Consider the following 14,711-nt stretch of genomic DNA (forward strand, 5'->3'; position numbering starts at 1 on the left):
AAGTTCTCAGTTGAACACTCACCTGTAATTATGAAGCAGATTACATAATGCGTCTCACCACTTCATTTTATTTCACTTTTTCTCTCTCTCTCTGCTCTTGCGATCCTTCCCAACTTGAGAGGAATCCAATCTGGGTGAGTTGAAAGTCTGCATTCTAGGATATTTTTTAACTGTATGTTTACTGATTTTGTTTCTATTTTTCATAAGTTCAATGCATTTGTTCATTCAACAAATATTTCTTGATTACCTACTAGGGGCCAGGCACTGCTCTAAGTGTGGCAATAGGGAGTTCCCTGGAGGTCTAATGGTTGGGACTCCACACTTTTGCTGCAGGGGGCATGGGTTCAAACCCTGGGTGGGAAACTAAGATCCCACAAGCTGTGCAGTGTGGCCAAAAGTAAATAATAATAATAATAAGTGTGGGGATATATCAAGGAACAAGATATATAAAGACTGAGTCCTTTGGGGACCTTACATTTAAGCAAGGGAGACAAATAATAAAGAAATATGTATTCTGGGACTATGGTGGTCCAGAGGCTAGGACTCTGTGCTCCCAATATAGAGGGCCCGGGTTCAATCCTTGGTCAGGGAACTAGATTCCACATGACACGCTAAGTGTTTGCATGCCACACTTAGACCAATTGCAGACCTTTTTTTTTTTTTTTTTTAAAGAAACATACATTCCAATGACAGATAGTAAGTGCTATGAATGGGGCAGTACTTGGGAGTGTTCATTGTTTATGTCTCAGGCAGGTGTGGTCTGTTCAAAAGCTAATCAAGTGGGAGTGGCCTTGGGAGTGGGGGGGAATATACCATTTCAGCCAGTGAGAACAGCAGTTCAGTATCTCTGGGGTGCAAACAGGCCTAGGGTGTTCAAGAAACAGCGGCAAAGTCAAGGAGCCTGGGGGTGAGGAGTGGTCACTGTCAGGAGCGGGTGCATGGAGAATTCATCAGGAGGATCTTGTGAGGCCTTGGAGGCCACTGGGGACAACTTGCTGTTTCATGCTAATTGTGGTGGGAGCCGCTGAGGACTTCTGAGTTGGGGAGTGCTGTGTCCTGATTCATACTTCAAAAGGATCAGTTTAACTCAATAGTAACTATAACCAGTGGAGCCAGGTTGACAAAATGGTAGCTTCTAGTGGAGGCCTGGTGCATCAGCCATGTAAGAAAGAATCGGCATAGGCATTATCTGTTCATTACCTATAAGAAAATATCCACCTTTTAATTAACTAAGTAAGTAATTAACTTGTTTATTTTTGGCTGCGCCTGGGTCTTCATTGCTGCACATAGGTTTTCTCTAGTTATGGCAAGCAGGGGCTACTCTTCCTTGTGGTACATGGGCTTCTCATTGCAAGGGCATCTCTTGCTGCCGAGCAAAGAATCCAGGCTCACAGTCTTCAGTAGCTGTGGCATATGGGCTCAGTTCTTGCGGCTCAAGGGCTCTAGAGCACAGGCTCAGTAGTTGTGGTACATGGGATTAGTTGTTCTGGGGCATGTGGAATCTTTCTGGATCAGGGATGGAATCTGTATCCCCTGTGTTGATAAATGGGTTCTTAACCACTAGACCACAGGGAAGTCCAATATCCACCTTCTAAAGTCCTTAAATGGATTGAAAAAGTTGTCCCATTTGAACATTTTAACAGTCTACCAGTCTCCTTTTCTACATTTTACTATCAGCAGCCAAAGCTTGCACTTTCTGAGAGCTCAGAAGCCAAGGTTATGGGCTCATCCCACCACAGAGGCTGACCCAGCTTGCAGTACCATCAAGGTCCTGTCCAAAAGCAAATTTTCCAGAATGTTCTCAGGTCACACCTGTAGGCCTGAGATGATATGCAGAAAGTGCTTCATCAGGTGATAGAAGAAAGCTTCAGAGTAGTTAGAGCTTGATCTCATCTGGTAGCCACATTTTACATGCCTAGAAATAATTTATATAATGTTCAAAATGAGCTACCCTGTCAGTTCCGGTGTTTTCCTTTTAGTGACCTCCCTTCTTCACTCTTTCTTGGGTGGGATAATTCTGAGCCAGGTTCTTTACACATTCTTTGCTTTCTAGAGTTTTCCTACAGGACCAAAATCCAACTATATGTAGCTGGCTTAAAATGCATCCCAAATAAATTTACTTATTGGCTTCCCAAAGAAAGCATTTGCACTTGAATCCCTGTATCAGGGTCTGCTTCTAAGGGACCCAAATTGAGATGCCCTCTGTGTAAAAGCCTCCCCCATCCTGAGGTGACTTTACCTGGCCCCTTCCTTGACTCATAATGGCAGACAGGATTCAGGAGAAATGAAATTTACCCATAAAGGAGTGATAAAAAAATTACCCTGTTATAACGGTGATTCATGAGCCCTTTGTGCCCTGAAGCAAAGGGCCTGACCCTATCTAGATAGTCCCTGATCTACAGTATTAGGAGCTAACTCTCTCTCCAGAATGGATATCTCAACCACTGCTCCTCGCCCCTCCCTGACCTGGGTTAAGTGAAGCAGGGCTATTATATAAGGTTCTTACCTCCCACCACTAGAAGACACTACCTCACATGCAGAAAGCTAGGCTTCCTCCTGTTGTTCAGTCTCTCAGTTGTGTCTGACTCAGCGACCCCATGGACTGTAGCACGCCAGGCTTCCCTGTCCTTCACCATCTCCCAGAGCTTGCTCAAACTCATGTCCATTGAGTCAGTGATGCCATCTAACCATCTCATCCTCTGTTGTCCCCTTCTCTTCCTGCCTTCAATCTTTCTCAGCATCAGGGTCTTTCCCAATGAGTCAGTTCTTTGCATCAGGTGGCCAAAGTTATGGAGCTTCAGCTTCATTATCAGTCCTTCCAATGAATATTCAGGATTGATTTCCTTTAGGATTGACTGGTTTGATCTCCTTGAAAGGCAATGCCAAAGAATGTTCAAACAACCACAAAGTTGCACTCATTTCACATGTTAGCAAAGTAATGCTCCAAATTTTTCAAGCGAAGCTTCAACAGTACATGTATCGAGAATTTTCAGATGCTCAAGCTGGATTTAGAAAAGACAGAGGAAACAGAGATCAAATTGCCAACACATTGGATCATAGAAAAAAGCAAGAGAATTCCAGAAAAACATCTACTTCTGCTTCAACGACTAAGCCAAAACCTTTGACTGTATGGATCACAACAAACTGTGGAAAATTCTTCAAGAGCTGGGAATACCAAACCACCTTACCTGCCTCCTGAGAAATCTGTATGCAGGTCAAGAAGCAACAGTTAGAACCAGACATGGAAAAACAGACTGCTTCCAAATTGGGAAAGGAGTATATCAAGGCTGTATATTGTCACCCTGCTTCTTTAACTTATATGCAGAGTACATCATGCGAAATGCCAGGTTGGATGAAGTACAAGGTGGAATCAAGATTGCCGGGAGAAATATCAATAACCTCAGATATGCAAATGACACCAACCTTATGGCAGAAAGTGAAGAAGAACTAAAGAGCCCCTTGATGAAAGTGAAAGAGGAGCATGAACAATTCAGCATTCAAAAAATGAAGATCATGGCATCTAGTCCCATCACTTCAGGGCAAATAAATGGGGAAACAATGGAAACAGTGACAGACTTTGTTTTCTTTGGTTCCAAAATCACTGCAGATGGTGACTATAGCCATGAAATTAAAAGACGCTTGCTCCTTGGAAGAAAAGCTATGACCAACCTAGACAGCATATTAAAAAGCAGAGACACTACTTTGACAACAAAAGTCTGTATAGTCAAAGCTATGGTTTTTTCAGTAGTCATGTATGGATATGAGAGTTGGACCATAAAAGAAAGCTGAGCACTGAAGGATTGATGCTTTTGAACTATGGTACTGGAGAAGACTCTTGAGAGTCTTGGACTGCAGGGAGATCAAACCAGTCAATCCTAAAGGAAATCAGTCCTGAATATTCATTGGAAGGACTGATGCTGAATCTCCAATACTTATGCTTCTTCTTGAACCAAGGCTTAATCTTCAGTACCCCAGAGAAAGAAGCATTCCTCGCATGTATAGGTCACTGCCCATCCCCACTTTGGCATTCTGTGTCAAGCCTCTTCTTCCTTGGGTCAGGGCCCTGACTTAGAATGAGTTAGCCCTTGACTCAACCTTAGAATGATTTAGCCCTTAACTCAACCTATAGTTCCAACATGCTACACACAGATTTTAAGTCCCTAACCTTTGTCACAGGCTTCCTACTTTGCTGGGAGATAAACCATGTTATCAATAAGAGAACAGACAAAGATCATTATACTCGAATTTTTTAAAAATCTCAGAGTGGGAATGGCCTTTATGGTACAAAATCCAGAAGCAATAAAAAGAAAAGGGCAATAAATTTGACCAGTATTTAAAATTTCTGAGTTGCTTAAAAAAAAAAAAAAAAAAGGAGGGGTTTTAAAAAAGGGGGAAAAAAATGTTCATGCATAATACATGGGCTTCCCAGGTGGTGAAGAGGTAAAGAATCTGCCTGTTAATGCAGGAGACACAAGAGATGTGGTTTCAACCCCTGGATTGGGAAGATCCCCTGGAATAGGAAATGGCAACCCCCTCCCAGCATTCTTGCCTGGAAAATTCCATGGATAGAGGGGCCTGGTGTGCTACAGTCCATGGGATTGCAAAGAGTCAGACATGATTGAGCACACAGACAACATGCATATACATATGAAACCACTTAAGCCTCCACAAAAGGCTGTTACCTCTGATTTCAGAGAAGGATCCTGAAACTTGGAGAGGTAAAGAGATTTTGCCCAAGGTCAGCTTGTTGAGGCACATTTCACACCCTAAGGGAGTCACTCCTGATTCTATAGGAAGATGGATGAGGGAGGAGAGATGGAAGGGGACATGGGAGGGAGAGTAGAGGAAGGGGAAGGGCTGAACTACCAGGAGAGAAGGGGTGTCAGGCAAGGCATGGACACTGCCTCCTCAGTCTGAGTAAGAAGAGGTGGACTAAGCCGATCACCTGCCACCTGTACAGTTACTGTGTGCTAGCTGTGTGCCCTGTGCTGATTCCAGAGGAACAAGTACAGGCCCCCCTAAAAGTAGGGACAGTATGCCACTCCAGCCAGTCTCGTGGGAGCAGTGTGAGGATCAGATGACCAGGCAGGGACCCAGAGCCAGCTTTACAAAACACTCTGTACTAAGAACCTGTCATGGATGCTAGGAAGGGCTGGGAATGAGGTGTGTAGTGTCACAAAACCTTGACATCATCCTCGATGTCTCTTTCTTGCACACTTCAGTTCACTCCATTAGGAAATCCTATTGGCAGAAACTGATGCATCTTGACCTTCACTTCTCCTGTAAGGACTGGGAGTTATGAAAGGTTCTGGGTAAGCAGAGGAGGCCAGGCCGCACTGGGGAAACAAATTCAGGAAATAAACTACCTACAAAGATCTCAGAGAACATGGATCTGAATCTCCAAGGCCCCAGCATTTTGCTGTGATTGCTTTGCTCATTCTAAATAAATTTTCATTCACAAGCCTTGATTCTGCAGGGCTTTCTGTACCAGCCCTCTTTTCTCCCCTCCCCCCACAACTGTATAAGCTTCAGGCCCCAGAAAACCTTCATCCACTCCTGGTTTAAGGTCTCAAAGCTCACCAAGGCAGGACTTGAGAACAGAGGTGTAAATTTGTCATGAAAGTGGAGGCAGGGCCGCAGTAAAGAGTAAATCCTCATCTAACATGGCAGAAAGTCAATAGATAAATCAAGAAACCGCTATGTAAGCTTATATTTTAGGGACATGGGGGTAACCACTAGAAGAACTCAACGGAGGAAGTGATATAAAGGACTGCGTGGAGGGCACAAGGGAGAGGACCCTATTGCTTTCATATCAAGAACACGTAAGTAGGTAATTTTATTTTGTAAAAACGTTCATGCATTACTCTGATATACTAAAATTTTGATCTTTAAAAAAGAAAATAAAAAATAAAAATAAGAAATAAAACGGAATACAAAACAAAAATAAAATGCAAAAGAACACACAATAAAAGCCAGTGAATGGGGCAGGGGCGGGAGCGTGGGGCGAGTGGGCGTGGTTTCTACGGAGGGGGCGGGGCATGGGACCCGGGTCTGCTTTAGGGCCCGCCCCCAGTGAGGAAGTAGGGCGCCGGCGGTTTCTCTCTGACTCCGCCCACCTCGGAGAGCCGAAGTAGCGCAAGGTCAAGTTCGCCTTAGACCCTCCCTCTCACCTCTCACCCCTCACCCCGGGTCGGGGCGGGCAGGTCCTGGGCTGACCCCACCACCCACCCCGGAAAGGACCTTTCATGCGCAGGCCTGGCGCGGTCCTCGCCGGGCCTTCGGTGCACGGCTGTTCGCGGGCGAGGAGCCCCGGTTCGGCGCCTCCGGGCCCCTAGTTCCCTGGAGTCCCCGGAGGCTCGCCGAGTGCCTCTGCGGAGCCCCGCGACGCGCAGGTAAGCGCAGTCAGGGCCGGACCTGTTCAGCCCCCCTTTACCCCAGCTGGCGGCCGCCGACACCTGGCCGGCGCCGGAGCGACAGGTGGAGGCGGGGCGCGGAGCCCAATAGCCCATCCGGGTCGGGTGGACACTAAAGCGCCTCCTCTCTACCTCTGGCGCCGCCCATTCTAGCTACAGCGTAATCAACCTAACCCCAGCACCCCTGTGGCTCAAACCCGAGCCTACCTTCAGCACTCGTGCACTCAACAAATACAAATAAGATTTCACCAAACACTGCATGCCTCTGGGCTCCGTGCTGGCGGCGTAGTGCGGGCCAACGAACGTGGTGCCCGGCCCCGGGGGTGGGAGAGACCCACAGCAAATAGATAATCTCCACACGTGAGTGTAAAAGTTAAAACTGAAAGATCGGTAGAGACAGTACGTGCAGAGTGCTGGGAGAGCAGGTAGCCGGTGGTCCCTATCTATAAAGAATACCGGAAGCTCACTCTTCAGTATGCATATAAGGGTTCCAAAGCCGAGAACCACAGAGCAAGCACACTTATTGAGAGGGACTGTGGCTTGTTTGGGAAAAGGACGGTTTGGGGGCCTGGCCCACTGAGAGCTGGAAGAAAAGCAAGTTCCTTAACTTCCTCCTCTGTAAAATGGGACTATTCCTCTCCATTAGCGATTGAGACGTTGCATGTAAATGACTTGGTGGTATTCAAGCGAGCAGTGAGTGAGGTAAAGGTGAAGATGTTTAGATGGAGCAGGGCATTGGTTTGGGCCGAACACTGTGCTGCTTTCAGGAAAACTCACTTCCCTTCTCCTGGAGTCCTGTTTCCTTGTCTGAGTAGAATCTCTCAAACAGCTTCTTCTTTGAAATGACGACCGCTTTAGTCACTCATTCTTGAAATATTTAAATGGTGCCCACTCCGCGCTGGTCCTGCCCTCCTGGAGCCCACATTGAGTGGGTCAGGTGAAGTATACTGACAGTCCCAGCCTGGTGAGCATGGTGCTCTGGGAGCAGAGCCTGACCTTGCCAGGGCCTTGCCAGGGACAGTCCTTCTGCTCCCAGCCAGGGCCGGGTGTGCATTTCCCAGAAAGCCTCAGTTGCTGCTGCCAGCTCTGCGAGCCCCCTGAGAACACAAGGCTTATACTCCTCAGCTGAGCATTGACTTTACTATTTTCATTGGTGGCAGTACCCCTTCATGAGATAGCAACCCTGCTGGTCCCTTGCTGAGGACCCCCAGCAAGGGATTTAGGAGCGCATTGGGGGCTTCAGAAGACACCTGGCTGTTGACTGCTTGGTATATTTTATTGTCTTGGATGATGCCAATTCCTTCTTTGGCTCTGTTTATACTGTTGGTGTAGACTGAGGATTTGCCCCATGAAAACAGGCCAGGAAGCCCAGAGAGTGGAGAACACAGTTGAAGGAGAAATCTGGCATGGTTTGTGAATAGGGATTAAAAAAAAATAACAACAGAAGGTTGCTGGGGGGAGGGGGAGGAGAGAGGGCAGGCTTTGGGCAGCCACTATGTTTCAGACGGGAGCAATACCACTTGTGGAGAGCAAAAGGGGAGTGCTGGGTTAGGCAGTCACAGACCCGGGTTCAGATTATTTGTTACTGCCTAGCTGTGTCTGACCCTGGGCAGGTCACTTATTGTTTGATTGTGGGAGCTTAAGACAGCGTTTGATATCTAGTTGGCTCCAAAGAAATGTAGCCTCCCTCCCTCTTCCCCTAAATAAATGAAAACAGCGGTAGTATTAGTGCTTACTTCAGAGCCTTATTATGGGGATTTAATGTACCTAAAATACATAGATAAGAGTCTGACATGTAGAAGTTACTGCTGTCATTGCAATTGTTATTCTTTATTCTGGGAAAAAATTGATAAAATGAGATGGGAGGTTGGTTCTGAGGAACTGTGCGGGGTGATTAGTGGAGAAGTTGGGTTATCTATTGCAGTGGTTTTACTGGAAAGCATCAGCCCTGGCAGCAGAAAAGGGTGTTCTGTGTGATAAAGGGCCTTCTGGGCAGCCAGGCTGTCAGAAGACTCAAGCCAAAGAAAACAGCAAAAGCATGGGGTTGGGGTGGGGTAGTAGAGTTGAAAGAGACCTAATGTTGTCTTGTTTGGGTTGTCTCTAGCCCACAGCCGGATGTGGGTCCCCGATGAGAGCTGCTCCTGCCCCTTGCTGGCTCCTGCCCTCCTATGGGTATGGTAATTGCCTGAGACTGGTTGGTCCAGGAGCTGTGGAATTCAATTCTGTGAGCCCTGTACCCAGCAGAGTACTGGGCCCATATGAATGAATGAATGAAGAAACCTAAACCTGCAGAGCAAATTTCCCAGTGTGTTTAAGTGTGCTGTTAACAGAAAAGAATATGAAAATAGGGAGAGATAGCTAATGTTTTTAGGCCTTTGCTAAGGGCCATTTTCATGTATGTTGCAACTTAGTGGTGAACACTGCAGCTTTGGAGTCAGATGGAATTGCTGGTGTGATCTCACACGCATCACAGAAGCTCTTACATATAAGTATGTGCACTTTTGCATCTGTAACGTGGGACTCATTGTAACGACATTCAGTAATGCTTACATATAAGTATGTGGCTTGCTATCCTCAGCACACAGGCTTCCCAGGAGATGCAAGAGATGTAGGTGTGATCCCTGGGTTGGAAGGACACACACACACACACATACACACACACCCTCATCACGCAGCACGAGGTATCAGAAGTACTCAGTCAATAATAGCTGCAGTTATTATTATTATCTTGATAACTGCAGGTAATAGTATTATTATCTTGATAATCCTCCCAGTGATCTCCACTGTGAAGACAAACAGAAGGCCACAGACACAGATGGGTGGCATTGATTCTGAGCTCAGTCCCGTCTGGAAGCAGAGGCTCTGTGCAGTCTGGGCAGACACTAACCAGACAGCTTTATGTGCATTTCATTCATTACTTAAAGCACTTGACTATGTGAAATCTTAAAAGGAAAAAGAATTGCAAAATGATAATTTATGTGCCTTTCAAGTTCAGGTATTTTATCATTGAGATAAATCTTCCATGCATCTATGTTAAACCACTTTGGGCTGTCGAAGCTTTTAAATAAAGTGGTTCGTCCTGGCCAGTGTCTGTCTTTGCTCGTTTATCATAGTTCCCTGGTAGACAGACAGATCCCATTTTGCAGGGCAGGCCTCAGGACGGCAGCTCCTGCCCCACTGTTTTAGACATGCAGTTCTGCATGGTGTGTTTAACAAACCACAGTGGACTCATGATCCCTTCATCACTGTCTCACTCACGTACTCATAGACCCACAGCACCACTCTTGGAACTAGGAATAGAATTCTAGGCATTCTGTGGTCAGTGTAAATCTGGGGAAGTTGGCTCCAGGGGAATCTCAGATTCCCAGTGATGGGTTTGGGGATGAAAATGCCTTGGATGAAGATGGCAATGTCTTCTAGAAGTCAGGGCTGTCTGCCCTTCCCATCCAGAAGTCCCATCTCTGGGTCTGACCTCCTTCTGGGTAAAGGTCTGATCTGCATCTCTGTGCCTCCCTGCTGCCCCTGCCTCTGGCCAGAGCTTCCCTGAAAGCCAGAACCCCTGCAGCACATGCAGGAGCACAACCTGCTTAAGGAAGCCTTTCTGAATCGACCCTGCATTCCCGTGGCCCCAGTGGGCACCTCTGCTGGGTATTGCTTCTCCAGCTTCTCTGTGGGCTGTGAGCACTTCCACAGCTACTGGACTGAGCATCCCTGGTACCAGCACCTATCTTGTTAATTGTCCTCTCTCTTGCCCACCCCCCTGACCCCCACTTCTATTCATTCTTCAGGCAGCGTCCTGGGGATTAGAATGCTGAGACAAAGTGACACAGCCTCCACCCTCATGTGGCCCAAAGACATCATGAGACAGATTATTGATAAAGACAGCATTGAGCACACGACCACACATATATTGTCAAATTTTAAACTGAATTTACTGCCTTGAAGGAGAAGCCTGGCATACCAGGAGAAGCACAAGGTGGGATAGATATAGAAATGTATCAATATACATAGAGGAGGCCCATAAATGTTAGTTGGGAGCTTATACTCAATTGTTTATATATCTTTGAAAACTATTGGATAGTATAGTATTTTTCTATAAGTTCTGGCAAATAATATATTTTATGTGACCAGGGTAATCTTCTAAGAATGTGTACTTTAAAAAATCACTGTGCTTTGGCTTCAAAATGGGAGAATAATGCTAGCGCTCCAGTTCACTTAAATCCCAGGGCCCCAGGCCACGGACTGGTCCTGGCCCATGCTGCACAGCGGGACTGGCAGTGGTGGCCTGTTAGGAACCGGGCTGCGTGGCAGGAGGTGAGCGGCAGGCAAGGGAAGCTTCATCTATATTTACAGCTGCTCCCGTCACTCGAATTACTGCCTGAGCTCCACCTCCTGTCAGATCAGCAGCAGCATGTAATAAATAAAATGTGCCTGAATCATCCTGAAACCACCCCACCCCCCAATCCATGGAAAAATTGTCTTCCACGAAATCGGTCCCTGGTACTACCTGCTGACTTAACCCTTTACAGTTACAGAGCCCTCCCTTGGATGTTGTCTTGCTGGGTGCGCTAGTTCTCACTATCACACCTCTTATACTGGGTGGTGGCAGCTAACAGACGTCCAGCTTGCCTCACGGCAGACGAGCACAGTGGGCATTGAAACCCCGTCCCTTCAGAGCCACAGGGTCCACTGAGAGCCTGTTTTCCCTCCTCCTTTGATACCTCTGGGCACCAGGCTGAGGTTCCAGCATAGATTTTAGAATGTTGCATCTAGAGACCTGCCATTTGAAGGGAAAGGACACAGCTGACTGCTCTTGTCCAGGTCTGGAGGGGCACCTGTCTGCATCCAGCAGAGGGTGGGTGGGTGGGTGAGCTGGCAGCGAACTGCTCCTGCAGGGCCCTGCCACCCCAGTGTGGTCCCTCTTGAGGAGCCAGGGTCCTCTCCAAAGGGATACCATGCCTGCCTCAAGCCCAGTCAGTCCCTCTGAGAACCAGGAGAAAATCATACTAGAAGTCCAGCTTTAAATAAGACATGATCCAAACAGCCCCAGGAAATGTTCCCTCTCCATGACTGAATGGTATTAGAGAGTTACTTTATTTATTTGGCCAGTGTTGATGGCAAAATACATCTTCAATCCCCACCTGTCTCAGAGGTGAACCTTATTAACGAGAGATGAGCAGCCGTCTTCCCCGAAGCAAGGGAAGGGAAGCTGCATCGCAGTGCAGAAATTGAGCACCAGTCTTGGTGGGGTTGGGGTTGACTGCTGTATTCTCAGGGTACAGCTCTAATAGGATTGTAATCGCATGGCTCTGAGCCACGGAGAAAAGAAGTGACTCTGGAAATCTGCCTTCCATGAGGCTGACACACAGTGATGGTATTTATGCCTCTCAGAAGTGCATGTTAAGTGGTAGGTATTTATGAAAAGGGTTCTAAGGAGTAAACATGCCCATCAGTCATCCCAGAACTTTTTAGAGCCCCTAAGATGGTTTTAAATTAGAGCCTACCTTCCTTCCTGCCGTCTCCCTTCCATCAGCAAACTGCCCCCTCCTTGCTTCCTGTTATAAAAACGAACTGTCAAGGCAGGATACAGCCCAGGTAGGAGCATGGGAACCGACTTGCAGAATTAACATATTCAAGGCAGACGTGTCGGGGTGAGCACCTTGGTTCTGGTCCTTCCCAACCCAGTCACAGCATTGGGAAGAGAGGAGTATGGAGCATGACTGACCAACAAGATCAGCCTAATTGCTCCTTAACCACCGCCACCAGCTGCTCTGCTTGTCAGCCAGTCTGCTTGCTGAAAAGGGTTAGCAAGTGGGGGGGGGGGGGGGGAACAGTGATGAAGATAAGTGATGCAAACTAAGCCAAATTTGGGCTCAGTCAGTGGCATATGGGAGAGAATGAATGTCAGTGTCAGTCAGGGAATCCCACCAGGCCAGGGAAAGAGCAAGCTTCGAAAGGCTAGAAGCTTCTCTGTGAGCAGGTGATCATTAAAACAGAATGCCTGTTACATGAATTGGTGTGTAGGCATTAACTTGAAATCATTGCTGGCTCTCAAATGCTCATTTTAAAGATCAGAAATTGGTGTTTATTACTCGAACCCTGTACGTAGTTTCAAAGACTGCTCTGCTTTTTATTTCTCCCATCTGGCCTTCCTCTTTGAAACTTTTTTGACAGTATTGGTCCATCTTGTGTTAATATTGTTTTGTGTGAGATAAGTGATGCCAGTGTCACCCAGTTTGTATTTTATGACTAAATCCAAGGACTGTAGATGATAAAAGTAGAGGGGCTGCCTGTTTGACATGTCACTGAATTGCTACCCTTTGGCTTCTGGAATTCTGTCTTAAGAAAATAATTTGAAAAGTGGAAAATGCCACTATATAAAGATGTATCATTATTAATAATGGTGAAAACTTAGAAGTGACTTATTCTACAGTAAAAGAGGGTAGTCAAGTTTCAGAGGACCAGGTTGGTGAAATATTTAAAAATAGGAAAATTAGTAATGAGGGAAGTCATTACCTGTTCAGTGAATGGAACACTGTTATATGAAAGATGTATTCAAGAAAATAGTCTAGGGGCTTCCCTGGTGGTGCAGTGGCTAAGATTCTGCACTCCCAATGCAGGGGCCCCAGGTTCAATCTCTGGTCAGGGAATGCCACAACTAAGACCTAGTGCAGCCAAATAAATATTTTTAAAAACTAGTCTGTAAGGATGCCTTGAAGGGGACAAGAATTGCAGTTGAACAGTGGAACAATGGATAACGTTTTCTCATATTTTAAACTTTCTATTTTTTTTATTACTCCTCTAACATGTTTTAATTCTAAAACAAGCCAAATTAAATAATGATCTTTATGCTAATTGCCATTTGAAGTTCACTGCCTTTGTGGCCTTATCCTAATTAAATCTTTCACTCAACAATTTCTAAGGCCAGGTTTGGCTCCCTGCCTCCATGTCTCTGGTTGAGGCACATCCTCTGGGTCCACTGGCTGAGTGGCCCAGAAATGTGCTAACTCTGGCTGTGCAGACAGATTTTCTGGGTTTTTTTAAGTTATAGGAAGCTACTGTCCCTCCCTGGCCTGCAGCCTCACACCCTTCTGTCATTATTTCTCTTCTCTGTTCCCTACCTAGTCACCAGTGGTGGGGTGTGGATTGGGGGTTTGGGTTTGCAACCTTTGGAAGCCTCATTGGTAAAGTTTCAGCAAACTCTGTCCGCAACACACACATACACACACTCACGTACACTCACACACACACACATGCTCACTCCTTAGGTCAGTTACCACTGTAACTGGTAACCCACATCACTCTGGCTTCTTGCCCCGCTCAGGTCTTGGTATCCTGTACCTCGGGGCCTGGACTTTACATTCTTGATGTCAGTCCTCCCTGGGTCGGCCCTGTCCCTGCATCCTCTGCTGCTGCATGCTAGCAGCAGTTCTTGAACTCAACTGGCCATACACTGGGAAATCATGACATGTGTCCTTATTTGAGACAAAGATTTGAGTCTGCGTGGCTTATTTGGGAGGCGATTCCCAAATAAAGGGAAATAAGGAAGTAGAGGAATGGGCCAGAGAAGCACACATCGAGCAGGCTACCAGTGTGAACCACTGGAGTGTAACCTACTTGGAGTCTCCAGCAGCCAGAGTAGAGCACCCCTCCCAGAATTAACCTCTCCTGGGGATTGGCAGCTGCGTGTGTATGTATCTCACTGTGACCCATCATTGGTTGAACATTACTTCTTATGGGGAGTGATTCCTCTGGGGCTTCCAACAGCCTCAAACACCAGGTAAAGCACCAGGGCTAAGGGACATCGATGCTGGCACACAGAAGATGCTGGCTTGCTAAACGATGAGTCCTGCAAGTTCAGGGCACAGCTCGGACAGTGTCTGCTGGATATTCTTCCCTAAACACCATGAGAATGATCAGTGCACTGAACTGGAAATAACCAAATTCATGGAACTTCCCTGGTGGTCCAGTGGTTAAGAATCTGCCTTCCAATGCCAGGAGCAAAGCCAAAAATAAAAACCAAATCCATAATTCTGTGCTGAATCAGACACCCACTTAATCTAAATTGAAGACTACATTAAGGATAACCAACCCTCAAAATTTATGAAAAATCATACAATGAAAACTTTAAGTAAGAAGAATACTACCATATTTCCCCCTGTACGTTGGGCTAGACTTTCAATATTTGATTTGTCACAGAACATAAGTATTCTGCAGCCATGCACTTTGAGACCCAACACTTTAAAAGAGGGCCTCAGTATATAATAAGATTTATCTTTATTGTGGCAATGCTCCCCC

At 46.4% G+C, this 14,711-nt stretch overlaps 1 protein-coding gene across 1 annotated transcript in view; it reads left to right on the plus strand.

The window, feature by feature from the left end:
• The first annotated feature begins 6,072 nt into the window (after nucleotides 1-6,072).
• Nucleotides 6,073-14,711, plus strand: part of NMNAT3 (nicotinamide nucleotide adenylyltransferase 3) — a 135,796-nt gene continuing 127,157 nt past the window's right edge. The window contains exon 1 of the mRNA XM_020905091.2: nucleotides 6,073-6,392. The gene's annotated coding sequence lies outside the window, so the exon portion shown is untranslated. The remainder of the gene's footprint in view (nucleotides 6,393-14,711) is intronic.

Source organism: Odocoileus virginianus, chromosome 4 (assembly GCF_023699985.2).
Source record: "Odocoileus virginianus isolate 20LAN1187 ecotype Illinois chromosome 4, Ovbor_1.2, whole genome shotgun sequence".
Taxonomy (NCBI): domain Eukaryota; kingdom Metazoa; phylum Chordata; class Mammalia; order Artiodactyla; family Cervidae; genus Odocoileus; species Odocoileus virginianus.